The 10,127-nt window shown below is 46.4% G+C and overlaps 1 long non-coding RNA gene across 1 annotated transcript; it reads left to right on the top strand.

Annotated features, from left to right (window-relative positions):
* Positions 1 to 6,474: 6,474 nt before the first annotated feature.
* Positions 6,475 to 7,673, top strand: LOC139707131 (uncharacterized). The gene is made up of 2 exons (XR_011708677.1): positions 6,475 to 6,686; positions 7,015 to 7,673. It is a non-coding gene; the product is annotated as an uncharacterized lncRNA (long non-coding RNA).
* The last annotated feature ends 2,454 nt before the right edge of the window (positions 7,674 to 10,127 follow it).

The following is a 10,127-nucleotide window of genomic DNA, read 5'->3' as shown; positions in this document are numbered from 1 at the left end:
GGCAGATGACTGGATTTCTCTGAGCCACTTGTGAAATGAGGTAATGGTAATTTCTACCACACAGTCTTATGAGGATTAAATGAAATAAGATATAAAAAGTAGTTAGTAAAGGACTGGACACACAGTAAGTGCCAAATCAGCTATTGGGGATCTCAAAGGTTCCTTCCCAGGATGTTCTGATATTTGGATGCTTTCTGTTGTAAAGTGCTAAGGACTGTATACATGAAAGCTTTATAAGCCAGCCCTGTGTATTGGACGAGCCCCCTGGGCTATAGCCTTGTGGGGTGAGCAATCTGCAGCCTGGGCTGGCTAAGCAGAAAAGAGGGAGGTATTGAACACGTGATCTCTATAGTGGCAAGGGACAGTGCAAGGAGCTGCTTGTCATGTAGCACCAGCATGAAACTGGACAGACTGTAAGAGCTCACAGAGTGGGGTGGGGGGGAGCCAGGTCTCCTTCTTTCCCACCCTGGCAAAGACTGAGTCCTGGATTGGTGATGCTTAAGTCTGTCCTCCAAGAGTGACATCCTGTCCTGCCTATTTGTTACATAGCTGGGTGCTTAGGCTATCCCCAGGGAAGTAGAGCTGCTGGGGAGGGTAGTGCAGCTCCTGTCCCTCATTCCTCATGGGGAAGTTAGAACATATAATTATAAAGATGTTCTCAGTGATAGCGCCAACACGTTTACTTCATGCTTACTATATGTCAGGCACGGTTCTAACCACTTTGCATATAGATATCTTTATGACCCCCTGACATCAGCATCATTATCATCTTCTTTTCGCACAAGTGTAGTGCCCTGACGCCTCAGTAAGTCGTGAGCTAGAATCCTTCCTTCCCCCACACAGGGTGTCTCACAGGCAAATGACCCTTACAGGTTTCTGGCACAAGTCCAACGGCAAAGCCCTAATTAAACACTACAAAGAAAAAGAAGATGTTGGAAGAAGATGCGTTCAAATATTACCATTGGTTGGTGTAGGTTCTGGCCTCCCCTTCTTCCTTTTTATATTGATTATTCATATTTTTATTAGGTAAAATATGTTGCTTATAAAGTGAAAAAAATTAAACTAAATTTTATTGAAAGAGTGAAATGGCTTCTCTTTTTTAGGCTTTGCCAAGATCTCTAGGGCCATCAGGGCCGCAGGGGAGGTTGCACCCACCAGGGAGGCCCCTGGGCCTGCTGATCTACTTCTCTGTGGGCCAGTGTTCTGCATTAAACATCTCTGGCCATTTTTTTTTTTTTTTCCTGAAGTCAGAGGCCAGACTCAAGGCTCTGAGCTTGCTGTCGCCTGGGGGAGTTTGCTGGGAGGTTCAGGAGGAAGCTGCTAGGCAGCTTATACTGCAGCCTATTGAGCAGCTTCCTGTATGAGAGAGAAGCCCTTGGAGCCTTCCCAAAGCCAGCACAGGGCCCCTGCTTGGCTCACATAAACACACTTACAGGGCCTTGAAGACTCAGAGATGGATGTGGAGGTAGAAAGATGGAGGCTTTTCTGGACTGTATCCTCTTCATCCTCTCACCTTTACCCTCCCCCAAGTGTCCCATCTTGGTCTTTGCCTCCAACTATCTGCTCATCTTTCTCTCTGACTGCCTCTCTGTTCTGGTCCCAGTTCTACCCCTTACTGGAACTCTAGGAGACTTGGAGGGGCAAGGGAGGGGCCAGGGCAAGAGGGAGCAAGAGATCAAGAGGGAGGTGTGGGAGGGCACAAGGTCTGGGCAAACTGTTTTCGGGGTGATGAGAATGACAGACAATGGGAAAAATGAGCCCCTAGGAATGAGCCCCAGAAACCTCCAGTTCTTCCCTTGGTTGCTAGTATTCTCCCTCCAGACCCAGCTTCCCTCTGGAGAGAAGGGAGCTGTCAGAAGCACAAAAGAAGATGCCCAAGATATAGAAGTAAGAAGTAGAGCTGCAGAAACAGGGCTGCCGGGAACAATCAGCATCCACGGGGCCTGCCGGCATTGGCAGCAGTTGGAGTCCTGCAAAGTGCTTTGGGCAGCTTGTGAGGTGGGGGCCCAGAGACTAGCCCTGCATCCTCCACCCAGCTGGCTGGCCAGGTCTGGCGGCTGGAAAAGAAGGCAACTCAAGGGCCGGAGAGGGTCTCCTTTGTCCCTCTTGAGCCTCGGAGTGGCTGTGGTGAGGGGCAGCAGCTCCCTGGACTCCCTGGGCCTGGCCTTCTCTGCTTGGATGTGTTGTGTTTATCATGCCTGCCTAAAGATCATTAAAGCCTTTGAGGGTGGGGGGCTGACTGACAAGGAGAGTGGATTAATATTAGAACACCCTGTCACAATTGGTGAAAAGGCGGGATTGATTTTATAGGGAGTTTAGTCAGAGTTGCGTGTAAAACCCCTGGGGTTGCTCTGGAGTGTATCCATCTCCTCCATTAGGAAGGCCCCGCGGGAATATTCAGCTGCAGTGTTTATTACGACCAAAGCTGCATATCATAGATATAGTATTAGCTGCCTTTACTCAGCTTCCTTTCTCTCCATTGCCCAGGCTCCTAGTGACTCAGTCCCGAGATCCCAAGCAGCTGGCCTGGTCAAAGTAGGCAGTACGGGATTGGACCAGAAAGTCACGTGAGAGCGAAAGTCTGTGCGTTTGTGCGCGTGCGCGTGCGCTTGCTTGCAGCTGGGGACAGAGGTAGGGGTATCTCTAGAGCGCCCCCTTATGGTCGACAGTGGTGAGACCTCATGGTGGACAGTGGTTAGAATCCCATGCAGCTCAGCTCCTAGAATTTTTTTTTTTTTTAACTGAAACTGGAGGCTGAGGTTTGAGCCAAGAAAATGAGGTTTCTTCTCCTTTGGCAAAACGTGAATTGGAGCTTAGAAAACTTGCGTCTCAGACTGTTTGCCTAGAAAGTCACTCAGTGCTCCTTTGAGAAGAAATACCAGAGTGATGGTTGAGGACTGAGCTCTGGGCTGGGAAGTTAGCTGTGTGACCTTGAACAAGTCTGTTAGCTTCTTTGGGATTAGTTTCTTCACTGGTTATATGGGGATAATGAAAATGGTACACACCTCACAGAGCTGTTCTAAGAATTAAATGATTATTACAAGCAAAGTTCCTGGTACATAAGAAGAGCTCAATGCTAGTTAATGCTATGGTATCATCGGCTGACAATTCCAATATATTCTAAATGGGATTCAATTTGCAAACATTTTGTTCAGACAAAGATTTTCTGGAACACCTTTATTGCAGAAAGCATGGCTACTAATGGAAGCAGAACCACGGCAGGGACATGTTCACCAGTTCTTTTTCCAACTGGGTGCTCGTGGAGGATGGGGAGGAAGTCCAGAACCAAGTGGGACAGCTCTGGGGCCAGCTGTGTCTCTATGCATCCCACCCCCCCTCCTGGGGGAGGGGACCAGACCCTTGGCCCACTGTGTCTGAGGAAGTGTGGAACAGGGTCTGGCCAGTCCAGCTCAGGGGGTTGTGGGTCTCCATTAGGCAGGAGAGCAGCAGAGAGAAGGCTGGGTGTATGTCCTGGTCTCAGGTAAAAGAGTCTGAGTCAGAGGACCTCATGACTCATTTTGTTGAGTTTCCACAGCTCTTTGTGTTAATGTCCATCACAAGATCCAGCAGATGGTTCCATTGTGTTTTTCCATAGAATGTAGTGTTTAAGACTTGATACCTCTGGAGCCAGATTACCTAGGTTCTGATTCCTGATTGACACTTACTTCTCTCTCACGTGGGAAAGTTATTCTGTATGTCCAGTTTCCTAGTCTTTCAAATGGGTATAATAGAGCTCGCTGCATGGGTTACAATGAAGATGAAATAAGATAATACATACAAAGCATTTAAATCACTACCTGGCAGTAATTAACCTACTGGGTTGGTTACCATCATAGTGACCCAATCCTTCAGGCTCCTCTGACAGATTGAGCTCCCTCAAGGGTAGGGACCTAAATTAATGGGTTTTCTTGTTCACAACCTGGCCCAGCATATGGCACATAGTGAGCACTTGGTAGATGTCTGTTGAACTGTTGGACCAGGTAGGATAAAACCTGCAGACATCAGGGGTGTCCTGAAACTGCCAGGGAGCAGCAAAGCCAAAGTTGAAAGATAAAACCAGGTCAAGGTCAGAAGCCATGCGGGGTATTTCCAGGATTAACAGAGCTGAGATTGAGGGTGGAGTCAATGGCAGGATTTCCTCATCTGCTGGGAGCTCAGTGGTTTAATCAGTCCAAAGGGCAAATGTGACAAAAGGGCGGCAGAGGACCAAAACCTGGGAGATGCTCCTGGGCAGCCCAGCAGAAGTGTTTGGATATCCCTCTTATTATGGTGGGAGGCCAGTATGGGGCATGCTATGCAGGTAGAATCTGAGAATGTAGATTCCCATGGGCTTGTACCTACCTGGATACCCCAAACCTAGCAAGAGAGGACTGAAGTTCTTGGAGGAAGGAAAACCACAAGGTGAAGAATTTATGCTATATTGCAGGACGCAGAAATCCAAGCTCTCAGGATATTATAAAACAAAACCCCCCAAAACACCCCCCTACTTGTGAGTCTTGCCAAACAATAAATACTATAAAATTATTTTGTAAAATATTTAAATAATAATCAGAATTTCAAAGCAGGAGTTAAAACATCCTAAATCCCACCTCGAATAGATGATCATTATTAACATTTTGGTCAACACCTGTTGGCAGATGGAGGTGTTCCTAATCTGCATCAGTGTCCCTTCCCACTGTCCCAAATGAGCATATATTCAGAGGAAAAAAAAAAATCTGATGGTTTGTTAGTAAATGCTGGTGCAAAAGAAGAACTCAAACCTGTCCCCCCTCCCCCACCCCATTCTCACCAGATTGCAACCTTTAAGCCCCTCCTATCTGAAGTCCACAATGCTTCAGGCATTTTGTCCTGTAAGATACATACAGATTTGTGCATGTGACTTTACATAAATGGGCTCAGACTTTGCCTGCTGTTCTGTTATCTGATTTTTTCTTTTTATTCCACAAAATGTCAAAGACATCTTTCCAAGTCAATAACTATAAAGGTACATTATCATTTTTAATGATTGCATAGTATTTTGCCGTTTGTATGCCTCATGCTTTTCTTAACTATTCTGTTATTAGTTTAGTTAGCTTTTTCATCATGTGACAAGAATAATGTAGAGGATGAAATTTTCAGTTTAGCTCTTGATTTCAAAGGTTCAGTCCATGATTAACTGACACCCTACTCTGGGCTTGAGGTGAGGAGGAACTTCATGGAGGAAGAGCATAGAAGAGGAAAGCAGTTTAGGACATGGCAAGCAGGAAGAAAGGGGCGGGGGAAAACATGCTTTACCAGGGACAAATATAAACCCCAAAGGCACCCCCATCCCTTGTGAACCTACCTCCTCCTACCACACCCTCCAGCCCAGTAACCTACAGTTACTGCCCAGTCAATCCATATCAGGGGATCAATTTACTGATTAAGTTATACCTTTCATAATCCAATCATCATACCTCTGAAAATTCTTACATTCTCTCACATATGAACTTTTAAGGGACACCTCATATCTAAACACAACACCTATTAATTGACATTTAGGCTATTACTAAAATTTTGCTGTTATAAATATAAATAATGCTTCAACATTCTTGTACTTATATATTTTTCTTCTTAGGCAATTATTCCCATAGGGTGAGTTTTTCCAAATAAAATCTTTAAGTGAACAATCAGACATACATTATGTTTTAATATATAAAATTGCTTTCCAGATAGATAGGTTCTAACCCTCCAGTTATGTAAAAGATCGTCCATTTCTTCATCAGGTATTAAGAAAAAAAATCTATGTTAACCTGATATGTAAAAATAATATCTCATTCCTTGTCTTTGGTTGTTATTGAGGCTGAATGTTTTAAACGTTAATTGACCATTTGTATTCCTTTGTGATTTGCTTGAATATCAAAAACCATGAGAAAAAATATAAATAATAAAATGCCATTTTTTAGGAGAATATTGGTATAAGAAAATACTTAGAATGCATTTCAAAATGACTAAAATACATACTGAAGAATATTATTATAGTATATTCTTTTTAAAAGGTATATAGATAGGCAAAGACTTAAGACTTAAAATAACACATTCAGAAAACAATAATAGACCCATACCTATGTACAACTAAAATAATGATTAACAAAACAACAACAACAACCCCCGCAGGTTAATAGAGATTGTTTCTGGATTGTTCAGGAAACAGGTGTTTTTCAAAAGGTTTCCAAGCTTTCTGGGATTAGACTGACGACTTTCAGAATTTAGAAACCCCAAGATACATTAATAAAGCTACAGAAAAATCTTTCATGAAACTTACACCAAACTGCTGCCCCTTACCTGTAAATAGTCATAAAATAATAGACTTTTCAAACTAAAAGGAACTTTATCATTTGTTCCCTTTTCCCCATTTAAAAAAACTAGTGAACTGCAGCCCAGAGAGATTGCATGACCCAGCCGTGATCTGCCAGCCAGTGGGAGGAAGTGAGGTAACACCCCACAGGACACTAACAGAGGAGGGGCATGTGGCCCCCAGTCCTGCCTCTCTGCCCTCTACCACGGGGTCCTGCCTCTCTGAAGACCGGTCTAGGCCGGTCAACTGATCAGGATGGATTTGCTTGGACTTTAGATGTGATCCCAGAATGGCTGGTAGAATGGGCTGTAGAAATCAGAAAACTGGAGTCCTTAAAGACCAGGAGAGTGAGTGTCGTGTCGTGTCAAAGGTAGGAATAAAGCCTGCCCGAGGTCTGAGGAATGACCCGGTGATTTCTGAAGTCCTGGGCTCTCAGATGTTGGGAGAGCTTGATGAACACTGGATGGCTGGCCCAGCTCCTCCGGGTCAGCTGCCTGTCCCTTGCTCCTAGTGCCCTGAGAGCAAACTCAGAGTAGAGCTCTAGAGGTGGCTCCAGCCCACCCCAGGAGCCAGCTCAGCACCTGCCCAGCGACTCTGGACCCTCCCAACTCCTTCCACCCTCCCTCAGAGCCTGCAGAACCAGGGTCTTGTCTGCAATTTGGTGTGATTTTTTTTTTTTTCTCTTCCCTTTCTTCCAGAAGCCTGTCTGGGATTCTGCTCCACGTGGAGGTTGGAAAGAGCAGCGCGGCTGCTCTGGAAATCTTGTTTCCCCTGCCACATGACATCAGTGGGTTATATTGCAACTTTCCACATGGCTGCCCAGACACAGACAGTTGTGTTCATGAAAATCCTCCTGATACTGGCTTGGAGCCTCCCTGGCACTCGAGGCTCCTTCTGAGGCTGTGCTGTGTTCTGCAGAGGAACAGTTGACAGAGGGCTGGTGGAAGGTGCATGGCCGAGGGGCTTGCTCTCCTCATTCTGATCCAGTGCGTCTGCCCACACCCTGTTACCTCCAGGGGGCTTCGGGTGCGCAGGATCAGAATTTTCCAACAATAGGAAAGGTGGGGTCAGAATGCTGGTCAGGTTATTTCTGCCTCTGATCTACGTATAGCTTTGGATAAGCCATTTTATCCTCCCAGTTCCCCAAACTAGGAAACTGATCCCTGTCTCTCCCCATCAAAGACGAGTCTAGGGACACGGTGACAAGCTATAAAGGAACACATTGGGGAGAGAGGATCAGTAAACTTAAAAGACATTTCATCTCTCTGAGCTTTAGTTTTCCTTTCTATAAAATGAGGGACAATGTTAGTTGCTTTCTACAGCCTCTCCAGATGTAATAAATAAGTAAATAAATGAAGCCATAGCTGTGTGACTTTTGATTCCTTAGCCTCTAACATGAAATGATCCTTTGGTTAATAATATTCTGGGATCAAAATGTCCTAGGAAATCTTGACTACAAGTCAAAGCTTAGAAGGGTTAATTGACAGTAAATTGTGCTATGCTGCCATTTTACACGGGGCCCCTTGGACGCCAGCCTCTCCTGATGCTCCCTAAAGGCCTCTGATGTTAGGAGAGGGATGTCTGGCCATTCCTAGCTTCAGACGCCTGCTGACCCCTCTTTCTGAGCTACTGGTGCTAGAGTTACCTTTGACCTTGGCCATGAAGCATTCTCTCTAGAGTGTAAGCACTATGTGACAAGAACCGTGCCTTGGGGTCTTTGTAGCCCCCTACTGTCATGCTTGGAGATATCATTCATTCATTCCTAAGTCTTAGATGCATAAAAGACATGGTCCAACGGAAAGTAACCATTCAGTATACTTCCTGAGCCTGTCCCTGCAGTTGCCCCCTGTCTCCCACTTTGGATTATAACCAAAGGTGAGCAGCAGCTTGTGTGGATTATTTTCTTACTGTGCGCCAGCTCCTGCTCTGAGATCTCTGCATGTGTAATTCTCACCGTGACCATGAGAGGAGTGCGCTCTCATTACCCTGCACTTTATTTGCTAAGGAAACTGAGGCACAGGGAGGTGAGTTCCTTGTCCGGGGTCACAGAATTAAGTGGTGGAATTTAACTTCAGATCTGGAAAATCTGACTTCAGAGTTTGGCTCTCCACCACTGCCCTAAACTGTCTGCTGACACAAAGGTAAAGAGAAATGAGAGACAGGAGGATCCATTTTCCAACAACCTCTGCCAACAGATGTGACTAGGGACCTCCCCTCTGGCAGCAGCTGGTGTGGACTAGTCCACTGGGTGAGGGTGCCAGAGCGTCTCCACTGCTCCATTTTTCTTTGTCTATCCTAGAGAACAAGATGCAGGCACAGGACTGTTACCCTCTACCAGAAGGACAATAAGCCCTGCACTTTTTATTTCTTCACCACAGGGTGCCCATCCCGCTACCTTTGGGGACCTACTTCTCAAGAGTCCTGTGAAGGGAGGAAGGCACTACTGGGCAAGGTTGAAAGAATTCCCAGGGCCCAGCGGCCACTGGAAGCCCCACTCAAGAGAGCTGAGGCCCTGGAGCCTGGTGGAGACCCAGACCAGTGAAAGAGTCCCCACATTTCCACCCTCCCCCGCCCTCTCTGCCTGCCAGCCCAGCCTGCAGCCTGCAGTGTGTGCAGTGACAGTCTTCCCCCGGTGATTTAGAAGAGGCTGTGCAGAGCGGTCATCTCTTCCTAATGGTCCCAAGTCATAATTCTCAGCAACCACCCTCCTCTCCTCACTCCCAGCCCCTCCCTGGGGCTACCCCTCTGAGGCACTGAGGGCAGATTTAAGATCAAAATCAAATCAGATTCACCAAACAAGGTGTCAGGCCAAGCAGGAGGGGCTGGGGGCTCCGAGTTATAGCCTGGAGGGCTTTGAGACTCCTTGGAGACTATTAAGTGAGTATATTTTATGGCCAGACACAATGCTGAGTGAACCGTCTATAAACCAATTACAGGAAAACTCCCCACACATCTTGTGGAACACCCGTGGGTAGCAGGCTAGGAGGCATTCCTGAAGGCCCCCCTGCTGGTGGCAATCTGGCCCCCTCTTACACCCTGGAGACTCTGGGTGGGGTGATTTCCCAGGAAGGGTCAGGACTGTACTCTGCATTTAGAAGCACCTCATTCTCCGGATGCATGGTAACCATTTAAAAAAAAAAAACAACAAACTCCTGAGGACAGAAAGTGTCTTTGGGAACAGACCTGGAACTGGTGGTCTGTCTAGATTCCAAGGTCAGTGATTTTCCTGGATACCAGTGCTCCCAACCTCTCTTGGAAGAAAGGCAGGAAGTGGATTTCCCCACAGATCCTTCCTGCCACACAACTCTGAGAATCATTTTCGGGAATCTCACAGGCCTCAGACCCAGCTGTGGCCATCGATGCTGGCTAGGGGAGGTCATAATCCCCTCCCGCATCTTCCCCAGATATCTTCCCACAGATCCTGGACCTTTAGACCTGAAGAGCTTCCATCTACTTGTGAGAATGCCATCATCTGATGACAGTGTCTGCACTGACTCTAATTCATCTTCAGACCATTTAATGGGGACTTGGCACTTGGAAAATATTCATTGAATTGAGTAGATGAACACATCTAGACTATTGCCACCCATGCTTCATGCACACAGTAGGAAATTGAAGCCACAGAAGTAAAGTCACTTGTCCATGGCCACATGGTAAGAGTGGCACAGACGTGACTAGGGCCCAGGTCTCTGTCTCTATGCCCTGTGCCCTTCCCTCTACCCTAGGCAGGGCTCCTGGGCCTGATCTAGTGATCTAGAATGAATTCTCCATTCCCTTCCGTGATAGTTGGGAAGCTGAAGACTCCCAAGTT

Source organism: Marmota flaviventris, chromosome 9 (genome assembly GCF_047511675.1).
Source record: "Marmota flaviventris isolate mMarFla1 chromosome 9, mMarFla1.hap1, whole genome shotgun sequence".
Lineage (NCBI taxonomy): Eukaryota > Metazoa > Chordata > Mammalia > Rodentia > Sciuridae > Marmota > Marmota flaviventris.
This window is presented reverse-complemented; position numbering and strand designations above follow the sequence as displayed.